The 16,009-nt window shown below is 48.4% G+C and overlaps 1 long non-coding RNA gene across 2 annotated transcripts; it reads left to right on the top strand.

Annotated features, from left to right (window-relative positions):
- The first annotated feature begins 515 nt into the window (after nt 1-515).
- LOC118524647 (uncharacterized) lies at nt 516-15,074 on the top strand. 2 transcript variants are annotated; one of them, XR_013441671.1, is made up of 5 exons: nt 516-698; nt 970-1,078; nt 2,823-3,595; nt 4,615-4,775; nt 10,814-15,074. It is a non-coding gene; the product is annotated as an uncharacterized LOC118524647 (long non-coding RNA). The 2 variants fall into 2 exon arrangements; XR_004911757.2 differs by having other exon boundaries at nt 9,551-15,074.
- The last annotated feature ends 935 nt before the right edge of the window (nt 15,075-16,009 follow it).

Genomic DNA, 16,009 nt, shown 5'->3' with positions numbered 1-16,009 from the left:
ACTAACGGAATTTAACTCACTCCCTGAAACACAGAATTGAGTCACCCTTTTTGTCTACAGACATAGAGTGGACTTTTCACTTGGCTGGGGAGCTGTGCTGAAGAAACTGCCCAGGAGGCCAGACGGCATGTCTGTGGTGGGTCGGATCTCTCAGCGTGAGAGGAGGTGAGATGGAAGGGACAGGCAAGTGTCAGTGTGGCCTGAGGCTCCACGGTGATCCCAGGCTGTGTCCACAGCCACTCCAGGCCAGAAACTTCCTCAATTTCTGCAGGACAGCCTGGCAAAGCAGTGCCCCAAGAACAGCTAGTCTTTCTCCTTTGGAAACTGGCACACTGGTTTCCATAGAAACAGGACTCCCCCACTCTGTCCTCTCTGAGCCCCATCTCAGAAACTTTTTGGCATGGATATCAAGGCTCAGGATGAGAGGATGAATCATCTGCATACTTTATCCAAAGGGAACTGGGCTTTCTAAGCCCAAAGCTCTCATGTGATGTAAATAGTGAAGCTGAAGGCTAGGATGTTATGGTGTTAGGGAGGTTGGCTATGCTTGCAAAGCAGGAATGCTGAGTCAGTTGATGGAGGCAGATTTTGATGAGTGTTGTGAATTACTGGTTTGGCATGGAACATGAAATGGCTTTGCACCAAATCATCGGCAAGGAGAAAAGAGCTGGCACGGGTGGAGACCCCCGCTGGCTTAGGTAGAGTGACGGTGTCTGTGAGCTTCTTCTCAGAGACCTGGAGAGCTTGTAGTCTTACAAAATCCTCCTGAGGAGGGAGAAACTCAGAAGCTGTCCCGTAAAGGGGGAAGAGGGTCATTTTTCTGTCTCAGTGACCCGTGGATAAAGACTATTTCTAAGTTGGACAATAGAAATGAGGGGTCTGAGAGTGGGGAGGTGATCTTCAGGTTGAGGGGGGATATGACATATCTTTAATTGGAGTGAAGAAAATTTTCTTTTCTGATTATTTCAGAAGAGGACAAAGCTGACTGGATGGTGGACGATAGTTGCCCTTGTATGGAGGCTGGCTGTAGAAGGAAGAGAACAGTGCTGGGGAGTTGTGCAAGCTGATTTGTTACTGGGTGAGCTGAAATTTACTTTGGGAAGCTGATCATTGATACGGGTCTTGTTTTTACCTGAGTTATTTCCCTGTCTTTAGGCATTTATAACAAATAAGGGGAGAAGGATAAACAGATCTCTGCAGTTTTTATACTGGAAAATCCTGTTAATCTCTTTGTGATTTGAGCGGGTGGATGAGAGATTCCTGATTTCCATAATTATCTGTGCCTGGATGTTTATACAGAGAAGGATCATTGGGGTAGACTTGAAACATGGTGCCCATGAGTGGAGATTGTACTCCAGGGGCCATGGAAAGAACTTCCTTCTGACAGCTGGAGACAGCCTTCTGTGTGGGTGGGTGGGGACATAATCCCTTTTATCCTGGCTTTGGTTTACTTAATTACCTCTTTAGCAGTGCTGTTCATGGCTGCAACAGGTGTCAGGCTTTGTAAGGCAGATGCTGAGAGCTGGCCAATATCTTCGGTCATTCCTGACCTGTAGGGCTGAACCTTCAATACCATGAGGTCTTATTCACCATTGTAGTCCCTTGTCCTGGGGATGAGAGAGAGGGTATTGTGTTCCTTTCTGGTTAAGGTCCAGGAACCAGTCAGGAAGGCCAGCCTCTCCTTCCATACCCCAAAAAGAAGCTACAGTGGAAGAGTTGGGGTGGCAGGACGGGCACAGGGGATGGAGACCAAGGGGATTTGTCACTGCCTTGGAAAATTGTCCTAGACATTTGCAAGTCACAGGAAGTTAGCAGAGGAAAAACAGCTGGATTCTTTTCATCACCTTGGCCTGCATATTATCTTGAGATAATGTGTGCTGCACTACACTTTGAGAGAGTGTAGAAATATGGGAAGTGTATGATAGTGGGAATCAGGACCCTGGCATTTTAGACTGCTCCTGACCAGTGGTGGGAGCCTGGGGAAGTTGCTTTGGCTTTTGGGGTCTCTCCAGTTTTCTCCCCTGTAGGTTGGGGTTGGGAAAGTGGGTGAACAGGGATGAGGTGGTCTCTATTCTATGACTCACTGGGCCCGCAGCATGACCATGTCTTACATACACAGCCAGCGATGTTGATTGCTCTCAGCAGGGCTACACTCTCCCCTCCCCTGCCTCCCCAGCGGGTTATCATGCTGACTCGACTAACACAACCCCCCATCTGGATGCAGTCCAAACGCCAGATGTGCCCCCGATTAGTGTCGGTCTGGGGAATGTTTCCATGACTGAAAGGTCAGTGTCAGCTGGAAGTGCCCAGTGTGGGTGTCTGCCCCCCACCCATGTCAGCCGGGAGGGCTGAAACTTACATTGTCTCACTGGCCAAGGAACTTAGCTGGGGCGGCATGGGGCCGGGAGCTGGCCAAGTTCAGGAGGGCCTTGTTTTACTTGCCTTCCTCCTTTGCTCTCTGCTGAAGGACAGAGTGTGATTTTCCACTTGGAAGAGACTCCAGGGGTGTGCAAAGAGGGAAGTCCTGCTGGTGTGTAACTGAAAACACTTTGTTCTCCTTTAGATCTGCAATGTGCTCATGTCTCTTCTGATTTTCTTATGGCGGCCGTCACCTCCACTATGGAAAGAAAAATGAACAATAATGTTGTGATGGGCTGGGCTGCCATGTTTTACCCTATTTACAGGTCATTTTAAGTATTGCTTCTCCACTTCAGACGGGCTTTCATGTTTAATTTCACTCGTGTAGGGCTGTGCGAGGCTTTCCTCTAGGTAGCAATGAAAATTAAACACAATTGAGCTTGATGTGTACTTATTGATTCCAGACCCATTTCAGTAGACTGTGACACTTCGGCGACCTGCAAATTCTACACATTAGAGTTCATATTTTACACAAATGCCGGATCCCCAAGCCGTGGACTCGCATTCCTCCCGGCAACATCCAACTCCCAGCAGAAGACACAGACCCTGTCTGAGGATGAAAGCTCCTAATGAAGATGCATTACAGATGATATTTATGGTTAGCCCCCTAGGAAAACAAAAATGATTCATGAATAATTTCATGGAAGTCACACCAAAAAGAGAGTAATAATTTTCTCAAGTCCACGTTGTCCTTTGGTTCTCTGTGGGCCACTTCTAGTCCCACAAGTCACCACGGCTTCACTTCAAAAGGATGAGGCAGGACAGGGGGAGAGGCTGTGTGTTAACCTGGCTTGGGAACTACCACGTAATGAAAACCGCTCAGCACCCATGATTGATTGCATCCAGTCAAAGCAGAGCTTCTCTTCTTCATGTGTTACTGGAAGGCTGAAGCCTACTCTTGGGCGGGCGGCCCGTGGTTCCTCCGGCAGAGGCATCGTTATAGAAGACACCCTCCCCCAGCAAAGGGAACCATTGGTGACAGAGCAAGGCAGGTGGGCGTGTTCTGACCATCGATTGGTTTCAAGGTCCCATGTCAGTCAATTCTCTTTTGCCACAGAGCTGGGAATTCGAGGCTTTTTTCGGGCCGAAGTGGGAGAAAGGGAATTTTTACTAGAGGGCATGGCCTTCTGAGGCAAGGGAAGAAAGGATCTTCTGCCGGCTAGGGCCAGGAACAGAGGTGAGTTCGAACAGCTTATGGAGAATGGTATTCCCCTCTGGGGGTCACAGGGCCACTTGTAAAATGACGTCTAGACGTTGGTCCCCATCCAAGGTTCTCAACCTTGGCTGCACATCAGAATCACCTGCGAGGCTTTTACAATCCCAGTGTCCGGGTCCCAGCTCATAGCAATTACATCAGAACCGCGGGGGCGGGACCCAGGCCGAGGTAGTTGTCAGGGTGCCCCGGGTGATTCCAAGGTACATCCAGGCTTTACGATCATCTATCTAGGACTTTGCTAATCAAAGTATGGCCTGGGGACCAGCAGTGGTGGTGTCACCTGGGACTTGTTAGACATGCAGAATCTCAGGTCCCACCCCAGACCTACTGAGTCAGCATCTGCATTTTAGCAAGGTCCCTGGGAGATCTGAAGTCTATATTATAAAGTATGAGGAGCTGTGGTTCTCAAACTTTGCTGCACATTAAAATCACCTAGGGAGCTTTTAAAAACCCCAGTGCCCAGGCCGCCCCTCGTACCAATTAAATCAGAATTTCTGAGGGTGGGATGCAAGCATCAGTAGTTTTTTATTGGTTCTCAGGTGATTTCTGATGTGCATGGGTTCTCAACCCTTGCTGCATATTAGAATCACCTGGGGAGCTTTTAAAGCTCCAGATACTTGAGCCCTATTTTCAGAAATTCTGATTTAATTGGTCTGGGAGAGGCTGCAAAAAACTTCCTAGGTGATTCTAGTAGGCAGCCAACGAGAGCCTCTGTTCCAGAATGTTCTGCCAGCTTCACTGAAGGGCCAGCCGGGTCGAAAACCTTGCTGCAAGTCAGTGGATCCAAGAACAGTTGAAGGGAAAGAGGGACCGGACCATGTCTAGACTTATCTGATCTCAGGGCTTTGATATTTGATCTTCTTACATGTGACAACTGCTATACTTTTTTTACGAGTTCAATTATTTGTGTGCTTTACTTTTATTTTTTTACCTTGGCTTTTCTAATAAAGTTTGTTTTGAAAAATTCAACTTCATTTCAGCCAAATGAAGGGGCAGAAGCATTGGTCTGCAGCTGGGCCCCAGGAGCTAGGAGCAGCTGAGGAAGCAGGTGGGACGGTGGCAAGAGAGGTCAAGATGGAGAACTCGGCCCGGCCGGGGCCCAGCTGAAGAGTGAAGAAATACCGTTGGGGACAAGAAAGAGGTGAGCTGATTGTGGGTTCTTGTCCCTTTTGCCCTATGGTACTCCCTCTCCACTTCCAACAGGACTGTGAAGTCAGGTGGTTCTAGAGTAGTGTTGCCAGAGTTAGAAAATAAAAACATGGCGCCCGGCTAAACTTGAATTTCAGATAAGCAATGAATTATTTTTGAGCATAAGTATGTTCCAGGCACTATTGAGAAATACTTACACTGGGCAATGATTTGTTGCTTACCTGAAAATCAGTTTTAATTGGGTATTGTGTATTTTATCTGACAGTTCTACTTGATCGACAACCCTAAATTCTCAGGGTTGGAAAATCTGCCCTCATGAATCGCAGGTTTTCCTCTAGGCCTGGAGTGTTCTTGCTGTCTGAGGTGAGGTCTGTGTGTGTGTTTGAGCCCTGTCCCTAGGAGGTCCACCCTCCTGGGATCTACAGGGTTTGCTCAACACTCCAAAGCTAGCACTGGCAGGGATGTGTGGGGATGACCTGGTTCTCTGGGCAGTATTCTTGGACTTCATTTCTCTGGACTGCTTCTCTGCAGTTTTTGGTGTTGAGGTGGTTCTTGGGAGGTCCTCAGAGGTACCCTCTTCTCCCAGTCACTTGCCCAAGTGAGGCTACCCACGCCCAAGAGGAAAGGCATTTTGGGCTGGAGGTGACAGTGTGGAGCCCAGGTGACTCAGACATATGCAGGGCGAATGCAGCATGTTTCCCAGTCCAGCCATAGCTTGTCCCTGAAGCTGCCGTTCCACATCTGAGCCCAGTGTGGCTGGCTTTCAGCAGAGGCTGCTCCACTGAAACACATTCAGAGTCAGAAGTACAGTTTTCTGTTCCATTCAGCTGAGAAACAGCTTGTCCCCTGCTGGCTTTGGAGCATGTGGGGGCTTGACTGGGGGAAAAGGGGGACAGAGAGTGGGAAAGAGCCAGCTGCCAGCAAGAGACACACACATGTGAGAGATGTGCAGGATGAGAGAGAGAGATGGGGGGCGGAGAGTGGAAGGGAGGTGGGGGGGTCGGAGGGGGAGGGGCTAGAGAGAGAGAGGAGAGGGAGGGAAGGATGGAAGGACAGAACTGGTTAGGTAGCTGGGGACGTTGAGCAAGATGCAGGATGATCAGGAACGGTGCCCTCTGCTCATTCCTCTGGACTGTCCCACTACAGACCTAAGCTGGTGCTGGTCTCTTCCCTGAAGCAGACACTCTCAATCAGCCAGCACCAGGATAAGCCCGGGAGGGCTCCTGTGGGCTGGAGAACAGGCTGGGCCAAGTTCTGAGGCCGTGGCTCACTTTCTATGGGTGCTCCAGAAGGTGGGTGCCCCTTTGTAGGGCTTACCCGCCGGTCAGACTCTGCAGACATTGTTGAGGCTGGAGAGCTGGCATGCCCCCTAGGAGGACTGCTCACATACAATAGCTACTGTTGGAAATCCTCTCCATCTCCCTCCTGACGCCACCTTCTTCCTAGAATAATAAATAACCACAGTATAAATGAAGGTCACAGACTTGGTTTTGTGTTTCTTCTGGGATTCAAGTCATGGGAAATCTGGGCTGTTCTTTGTCTCCTTCCTGATGGGCTCCAGTGTGGAGAGCTGGGCTTTCCAGCACATCTCCTCCCACAGGCACCCGAGACGTGGCACGGGGAAGGCTCTCCAGAGAAACCTCAGTAGCTAGTGGCAAATTAAGAGGGTGAATGGGTTTTGTTTTTTTTTTTCCCCTCCTTCCCTGGCCACTTAGTTGAGGACAGAACAGCCAGAGGCTCTGTGGGAGATTGGGAGAGAAGCCAAGGGAAGGGAGGGAAGGAGGAGGGAGCTGCTTCAGAATAGGACAGGTTTCCTCAGCTCACACTTGTGGGGACCCCTCCTCACATAGGATTGGTCCTAGTTCCGATTTTGCTGAGGGCTGGGCATCTGAGCAAGAAGTTCGTTTCCAGATAAACTGTACTGACTGGTAGGTAGAGCTGGGCCTGGGTTCTTGCTGACTATTTGGGGCTTGGCTTACCATATCTTGGCCGGAGCCTGGCTACTAGCTCCCAGCCTGTTTTCTAGGACCAGAGCGCGCTTTCCTTGGAGACTGAGAGGCCTGGCCACTGGAGGAAGAGTTGGCCTGCTCCCATGGGCCAGCAGCTCACTCTGAATCTAATTCACAAACAGCCTGTTGGCAAAGTCCTATGTGTTGTGGACTGTTGGACGGTGTGTCAGGTCCTGTGGGCCATGGAAGATGGGCTTGGATGACCCCTGGGGCCAGGCTCACATTCTCATCTCAGCTGTGGGGAGGAATGGTTGGTCCCATGGCATTCCTCTGAGGCTGGCATTCAGGGGATGGGCTGGTATGGGCCTCGCTGGTCAGATCCCAGCTGGCTCTCATTTGTCCATCTCTGACAGACCTGGGCTTGGCCTGAGGGCTCTGACTTTATGCCTGGTTGAGACATCAGTGTGCAAAGAGCCAGGGCCCAGGAGAGACTCACAGGTGAATGCAGATGGGATTGTGGTGTGCATTTCTTCCCATGGAGCCGGGGGTCTGAACACCTGGTTGGTGTGTGTTTCAGGGGTCAGGTAGGGAGAGCTCAGCAGTGGGGGCATGGCTGGGATGACTGATAAAGGAGAAGGGGCCCAACTCCTGGTTAGCCCCTGCTCTTCCTCATCTCCTGGCCCGTCTCCTCTGCCCCTGGCATTTCTCATGTTCTGGGACAAGGTCTAAATTGAGACATTCGGGGAGCTGCCAGCCTTCTGGGTCCAGGGTGATCACAGGACTCACTGGCTTTCCGTCTCCTCTCGGCTTGGCCCTCGTCCTAATCCCCACTAGTGCCTGATGCCAACATCTGGTTGCCCACTGAGGTCCTCTTGCCTCATGCCCGTTCTGGGCACTGTTTGGAGCTGCTGAGGTGGCTCTGCATGTGTGTACGTGTGTGTGTGTACGCGTACACGGCCTCCTTGGACATTTGACGAATCATTTATTGGCCCCGAGTGAGGCACAGATTCCACAATCCTTTCCAACCCTGGACTTAGTGGTTGGAGAAAGTGCCTGAGCACAATTTATTATAAACATCCTTCAGGCCCAGCCTGTGATGCCACTCCTTTGGAAGGCCTTCTCCCAGGACCTCGGCCCTGTGTCCCTCCCCTTCTTTGGGCTCCTAGGATCCAGAGAGTATGCCTGGCCCCACCCAACCATGAGTTCTTCTGCCCTGGTCCGGTTTTGAACAGTTAATCTGTTATCTCCTCCCAGAGCCCAGGCTTTGGAGTCAGCCAGACCCAAGTTCAAATTCTGACTCTCTTGCTCACGAGCTGAGAAGCTCGAGCGAGTTGATTTCTTTGCGACTCAGTCTCCTCATCTAAAAAGAGGGCTAAACGTGCCTCTCAGGCTCGCTGTGATGCTCTGAGAGCTCCTGCAAATGAAGCTGCTGGTACAGGCCCGAGTTTCTGTTCTTCACTCTTCTCTCCTCATGGTTGTTGGAACAGAGCTGGGCTTGTGGTCGGCACCCAGAAAAGTAGTAGTGACTGATTAATGATTATGGAGCCTGCAATTATTGGGATGAAGTCCCTAAACAGGGAAACAGCTCTAAGCAAACCCATTAATTAGGGGCCTGTTTGCAGTTCTTTTGTGCTGGCTTGTCATGTGTTAGCTCAAGGAGGACTGGGTACCCCCCCCACCCCAGAGGTCATTCTGGGAGAATAATGACCAAGGGGAGGCTCCAGCCTGAGGTGTGCAATTCCCACCTACTTGTGACCTTCACGCCCACCCTCCCCTCCCCACCCCACCCTAGAGCTGCTGCAATAAACAAGTTACCAGGTGACACACAGCCCTAATAAAGAGGGCCACTGGCTTTAGGGCGGCATTAAGCCTCAGCTAATGGACTTTGCCAGGGAGCGAGGACTGCCCGAGGCGCAGGAGGACTTCTGACCTGGAATGACCTCTCAGGCCAGGGGAGGCCAGGGCCAGCGGCTACTTTTTGAGAAAAAGGAAGTTTTGTTTTTTGTTTTTTTTTGATGAAGACGAAATGTCAAAATGGAAAATTACAAAAATCATATTATAACTTACATGTTTACATTTATCTGATGAGCACGTTTAAACCCCAAATGCAATGTAATGGTTATCTCACAATAATTTCAGTAACAAAAATATTAATTGTGTACTACAAGCAGGCAGGTGATAAGATAAACTAATGGGGTAGAAATTGAAAGTCGCTTGATGGACGTCTGTCTGTCTCCGGGGTCAGCCCCCACCAACTCCAAGGGGCTGGTCCTGTGGGGCAGCTCGGAGCCCAGGGCCCTGGCCGATGGTAAAATCTGTGGTCATCTCAGAGTTGGTGGGGCCCTGGTGACAGGGACTCAGAGATGACCTCATTCCCCTGGGAAACTAAGGCCCATTCATAAGCCACAGACCCGTAAACAAGAAGCTGGGCCAGTTTTCTTCAACGGCTGCGCAGCTGGTGGCCCATGTGCGTCCGTGCTGCATGCAGTGAGTGGGTGCAAGTAAATACTCTAAGATCGCCTGCCACAAGCACGGTCAGTGCGCTTCCATTCACTTCTTGGAGGACCACTGCTTTCCCCACTGGAGGGTAAGCATCAGGAAGACAGAAACTGCATCTGACTTTTCCCCTCCTGCGTCCTCAGTGTATAAGGGCTCCATAGAGTATATTGAAACACACTGAATCAAAATCTTCTCTAAGAAGTGCCCTGATTCCCACCCAGACTGAATCGGACCTCTTTTCCTGGGCTTCTGTCCTCCATTTCAGACATAGCATATTATGCTGTAATTATATTTGTTTCCTTGCCTTTGTTCTGCGCAGGCTATGAGCACTCACTCGGGATCCCAGGGACCCAGCAGGGCCACCGGTGCAAAGAAGGCGCTGACCACAATTCTTTGGCAGGACTGAATGAATGGTTGTGTGAATGAGTTCGCAGGGCAGACGGACCGAGACTGCCTCCCCACCAGCCACCCAGGCCCAGCGTGCTTGGAAGCTACGTTTCTTGATGAGTGTTTTCCTGTTTTATGAATCTTTGTCTGTCTCTAGAAGCCCATGTTCCCTTCTGGTATCAGGGCACATCTGGTTGTTGGTGCATGTTGCTTCGTTAGAAACTCTTAAAACAGCATGAAATTGTTAGCACGTTGCTCCTGCCTGCCAAGCTGTTCTCGAGACTCAAGCTTTGGTGGATTTGGTCTTCTGTTTGTTTTTTGTTTTCATGCAGTTTAGAAAATTGGTCTGTGACAACCTTGGGGGAAATAAGCCTGCCTTGAGCTCTGCCAAGGCAAGGGCCAGCCTGGGAAGAGTGCTGGGGGTGGCTGGGAACGAGTGTGGAGAGGCTCTGGGAATCCTTACTTGTGTGTTCTTTCCTTTTGTTTTGGATTGGACGCTCAGGCTGATTTGATGTGTGAAGAGAAGGGTGCCCAAAGGAGGTAGGGTGGGCCTGGGGCTAGTCTTGTCTCCTATGGGTCCTCACAAGGAGACTGGCGCAGATTAGGACAGCACCTTAGGGTTCCAGAGGACACAGATATGCTCTCTCCAAGTAAATGCCTGGGAATGGAAGCTATGAAGGAAGATGCCCCTTCCTGGTATGTTTGATTTCGCTGCTATTTTGGGGTGTGGGCAGTGCCAGAAATCAGCTTTCCCCCCATGGCCCCAGTATGCCATGCCCCCTCCCCATACTTGGTAGCTCTCATCTCTTGGCAGATTTCCTTTCTGGAAGTAACCTCATCTGGGGAAAAGTCTGGGCTGGTCTCTTTTCACCTCGGGCAGCAGTTGTTGTCATTGCTGGGTATGTAGACCCAGCCAGCACTGCTCCTGTTGGCTGGTCAAGGCGTGGGTGGGTGGGAAGGGGCAGCTAGCACCCCCAGGCGGGAGGTGGTTTGACTCCTGACAGTGGAGATAGGACTCAGAAGTTGTTTGGTACATGCCAGTCACAGCGTCCATGCCCGCCCCTCCACCCGCCTCAAACACTATGCCATGTCTTTGGTGTTCTGTGCTTCATCTTTCACTGTTATTTAAGAATTTTTCCTTTCATCCATTTCCACAAGAGTGTGGCCTCCATTTCAGCCTCTAATCTCTGCTCAGAGAATGGCTCTAGGCTGTGCTGCAGCGTTCTGAGTCTTCGTGAGCAAGTCAAGATTTCTACTCTGGCCCCAGCCTCCCAAACAAATCTCAGAGCTCATCCTGGACTGGGACTCTGAGGCCTTCCTGTTCGTGGTACTCTGCTATGGACTGAATGTTTGTGGCACCGCCCCCCAAGCATCCCCACTATGATGGTACTAGGAGGTGGGCCTTCAGGAGGTGATTAGGTCAAGAATTCAGCCATCTATGATCCAGGAAGGGAGCTTTCACCAGACACTGAATCTACTGAGGTCTTGATATTGGGATTCTAGCCTTCAGAATTGTGAGAAATCGGTGTTTGTTTTTAAACCACATAGCCTGCGGTATTTTTGTTATAGCAGCCCAGATGGACTAAGACATACCTCTAAAGTCTAAGTTCTCTCAAGGAACCCTTGCTTATTTGGGATCTACAGTGTGCCAGGCACTGACTGCGTGGCTTGGATATAATGCCCTGCCCAAGCTGTATAAGCCATAAGGGACACAGTAACAAAGAGACATTTAAATCCTTGTCTGTCTGATGTCAAAGCCCTTCCTCATTCCTCTGCACGAGGGGTTCATGAGCTCAGGAAGAGCAGAGAGTAGAATGCTTTGGTTGTGGGTGTATCGCCCTGCCCCCAGCCTCATCCTTCTGGTCTCACCTCATTCCCCAGCTCGAAGCCAGCGGGAATGCTCTTGCTATGAACTAAATCAAAGCAGAATTCTCTTTGTCCCCACCGCTGGGTTTTAGGGAACTATATTAAAATGGGCTTTTCATTTTAAAAGGGTAGGGGAAGGGAGAGAAGTACAAAAAGAAACTACTGGAAGAATTTATAAATTTTGAATTCTCAACGTTTGGTAAGGCTTAAAGGCACATGGTGCCATATTTCAACCCGGCCACATATTGAGAATCTTCCAATGTGCCTCCTTTCTAGCTACAGGAAATCCTTCCTCTCTCCCCCTTCTCTGCCCCCTCCTCTGCCCCCTCCTCACCTGGAAAGGGTTTGAGGCAGGTGTCCCTGTCATGCCCTTAACCTAGACTGAGGTTCCTGAACTGGAGTCCATGGATGAGCATCTGGAGCCGGTGAATTTCCAGAAATTGAATGAAAAATGTGATCGTGTTATTGTATGTGCTTTTTTGCTGGGGAGTGAGTTCACAGATGTAATCAGATTCACAGAGAAGTCAGTGACCTCAAATGGTCTAAGGAGCCCCGGAGGTGAACATGACACTTCCATTTGAAAAATTTATTTTAGAGCTAAGCGCTTGGACAAGTTTTGCTTGCTCTGAAGGAACTGGTGTATTCTCTCATCCTGTAATCATTTTTCTATATCTGCCACCATTAACGCGTTTCTAATGTATTCCATTTTCATCTTATTGAAATGATTCCTGCCTGGATCAAGTCAGCTCTGTGTGCATATTACAGGAAGAGGGAGTTCATTAATCAGTTTCTTTTTTCTCACTACGGAACAATCAGTTACTGTTCCTGCCGTAGGGGATTTTTTCTGGTGTCTATGATATAAAGAGCATGTAGAGTGACAGACAGGGAGAAGAGGGACAAAACCTGAAAGGCATCTTTACTGAGGGTGAGTTCAAATGTCCTTAGGGCACAAATGGAGTCAAGCAGTGGGGTCAAAATATCCTACTTCAGTGTCTCTGACAGATCCGGGAGCAGGAGGAAGCAAGCCCCTTAAAGAGTGAAAAGAAGTTGCCACCACGCCATGGGCAGGGATGCCTTTACCAGGAAGGACACAGTCAGTAGGAAAATGCAGACATCAGTGAATTTGAAAGACCCCTGTGAGCAGTCTCCCTCTTCCCGTCACCCTAGTGAGACCCTGGTAGGACATATCGTGGAATCATCCTTGTCCGTCACATCCTGCAGAGGTCCCCCCATCATCACGGGACTTAGGACACTTGCTGTCCCTGCAGTACCAGGGAGCTCCTGGCTCAGGTGGGAGAGCCTCTCGGAGCGATTCCCTAGCTTTAGAAACATCTGTGCCACTTAACCTTACGGGCCCTACTTATTTATTTGAATAACTACTGTAGGATAGTGTGGGGTTTTTTAAAAAAAGAAGTGGTGTGGTACAGTGGAAAGACCGTGGGATTTGGAATCAGTCAACCCTTGCTCAAATCCGAAAGTGATGCCACGTTGCCACCTTTAAACACTGTTCTTCCTCACTCTTCACCAACGGGCAGGACACAACCAGGATGTTTACTGGTGTATTTTCGTTCACTGTTTTATATGTGGCAGCTGTGGCAAGAGAAGCCTTGTAAGAAGGACACAGGGAGGCCACTGCTCTGTTTTGTCCTAATCTAGGCATTAAGCCTGTCTGTATGGGGCTTGTACTCGGTTGAGCCCAGCTCACCAAAATAAGTGTTGGGCTAGGGGCCCAGCTAGAATAAAGTTTTCCTAGGCCTAGTATGGTTGTGTTTTAGGAAACATCCTTAAAAGACAGGTGACATTTGACCTTTGCTTTTTTCTCCTCTCTCTTGCTAATACAGATGTGATGGCTGGAACACTAGCAGCTGCCTCAGAACATGAGGACATGAGGGACATACTATAGCATGGCAGAGTGATTAGCTAGGTCCAGAGGATAGGAAACGCCAAGTAGCCTTGGATCATTAGTTTCTAGCATTCTTTTAATTCAGAAAGAAAGAAACTGTCTTGTTTAAGTCACTGTTATGTTGGAATTTTCTGTTGCATATAGGACCTAACTCTAACTAATCCAGTGGTCACACATTTGGTTTTTAGAGTCAGATAACCCGGGTTGAAATCCCACCCCATAATTTTACAGGTTTCAATGTGGGCAAATATCTTAACCCTTATAAGCCTCCAGTTTTCTTGACTGTGAAATGGGGGTCATCATGGTACTTATCTGATAACTCTGTTATAGGTATTAACATGGCATAATATACATAAAGTACATAATACGTGGTCAATACTCAGTAAATGTTTCTGTTATGTTGCTGTTACTACCATCATCATCATCATCATCATCATCCTGGGACATCTGTAACCCTTGTAGGACTTCCCAAGGGTGGCCATGGAAGGTTATGGGTCATGTGTTCAGGATCCTGGAACCTATGTCTTTCCATTTCTTTCCACAGGAGAAACAACTCCTAAATTCTGGGAAGTCACTTACCCCTATGAACCTCCCTTTCAACATCTAAAATGGGGCTAATAATACTTTGTGGACCTGTCAGGAAGGTCAGATGAGGACATACGGAGCATGCGTGCCACAGATGTGAGGTCCCATCTTTGTCCTAGGGATACTTGCTTTCACACCGAAGAGATAAACATGGGGCCTCCTTGTCTCACCTCTCCTGCTCTACTCCTAGCGTGGGTAAATTGCAAGGTGACATGGGCAACTTGGTGGCTGTAGGCAAATGCAGCTGGTGAAGGGCCAGTGGCCCAGCCAGGGCAGAGTTATGTAGCCCAACTGTGAAGACTCAGGCCAGCAAGCCAGATGGGTGCGGGGGGTGGTGGGGGCAGGAAGCCTCGCAGAGTTAAAAGTAGAGGACAGGGCTATTGAGGAGGCAGAGGGAACACGAGCAAGTTTTAACAGCAGTGTTGGAAACCTTAGTGAGAGGACATGGCACTGCTTTGTTATTATTATTATTGTTATTGTTATTATTTGCATATCCAGCTCTGCAATTCATGGGGGAGAGAGGCCACAGGCAAAATAGTAATTCTGTGAAGATAATAATACTCATCTTAAAGAGCTGTTTATAAGGCTCTAACTAAATGAGATAATTGATACAAAGGGTATGTGGCGCACAGCATAGGCCTCTTTCTCTGACCCCACCTTCCATTGACACCGACAAACTCTTGCCCCCTAGTGAGTTTGCTGCATCTCATGAGGTCCCTGAACATCATCTGCAGGTGCCAGAGGTAAGCCCTATCGGACTGGATGGTTTCATGCAGGGCAAGCACAAGCTGTTGTGGAAAGTTATGTAAAACCAAGCAGACGCAAAGACCAAGGCATGGTGGGGACAGGGCCCAGGAACCCTACAACAGCCCTGCCTTTCAAGCCTCTCCCATCCCTGCAACACCTGGATGCTTCCTGGTGGGTATCATCCTTCTAGCACAGAGCTGGGCTCTCTAGTCCCTCCTTCATCATCCTTAAGCAAACACAAGGAACCCTTTTGGATTTGTATGTCCTTCCTTTAAACATTTTTTTAATTGAAAAAATACATTTAAATTCCAGAGAAGTATAGAGAATAAGACAATAGCATCTCACTGCTAAGTTTAAATGATATTTGCTTAGATTTTGTTTTTCAAGAAAAGAAAAAAGGGTACTGATAATGCTAAAATCTTTGAATTGCTTTCCAATCTCATCTGGAGTCTTTATCATGAAATCGATGTGCATTCCTTCAATCCACGATTTTGCACTCACTTTATGAGTATGTGTCCCTATCGAGACTGTGCCTTTCTTCCACTTCAGGAATTATACATTGGATTTCTATTATTTTTGTTGTTTCCCTAACGTTTTTAACACCCATACTTCATATTTTGTGAACAAATTTTAAGTTAATTGATACCTGTTTTCCTAAATAAGACCTAGAACTTAGGATTCTTTAATTTTGCTCCCATCTTCCTGGTCTAGTATTTCGTTTTACCATGTTTTTACTCACCATTTGTCATTACTGCTATTTTTAGAATCTGCACCTATTTAGATTTACCAATGTGTTTATAATTTCTTTTGTACACAATTGCTTCTTATGATGCCATCACACTTTTCATTTTTCTGAGTCTTCCTATAGTAGTTCTTCCGTGAAGATCTGTGTTTAGTTAACTCTTAATCTTTTTCTGAAAGTATCTTCCCTTTGTGCCTCGTCTCAGATGTGGGTCAGCTGAATGTAGAGCTGCAGATGGACTTTTCCACGCCCCTTAGCACTTTTAAGGTATTATTCCCTCATCTCTGGCAGCTATTGTTGACAATAGGAAGAATGATATCAATCTGATAGACATTTCTTTGAAGATAATCTTGCTCTACTCTCTAGTATCTTTAAAAGTCTTATCTTTTCCCTTGATGTTCTGTGGTTTCACAAGCATGTGTTGAAGTGTGTATTTGTTTTTACTTATTCTGTGTGCTTTTCCAGCCCAAGGCTAAGAACCTTTTTTTCAAATCTGGAAGGTCCTTCGCCAGCATATCTTCAAATCTTACCTCTCACTCTATTCTGTG

This window comes from Halichoerus grypus, chromosome 10, assembly GCF_964656455.1.
Source record: "Halichoerus grypus chromosome 10, mHalGry1.hap1.1, whole genome shotgun sequence".
Lineage (NCBI taxonomy): Eukaryota > Metazoa > Chordata > Mammalia > Carnivora > Phocidae > Halichoerus > Halichoerus grypus.
Note: the sequence above shows the minus strand (reverse complement) of the source record. Positions and strands in the feature narration are given on the sequence as shown.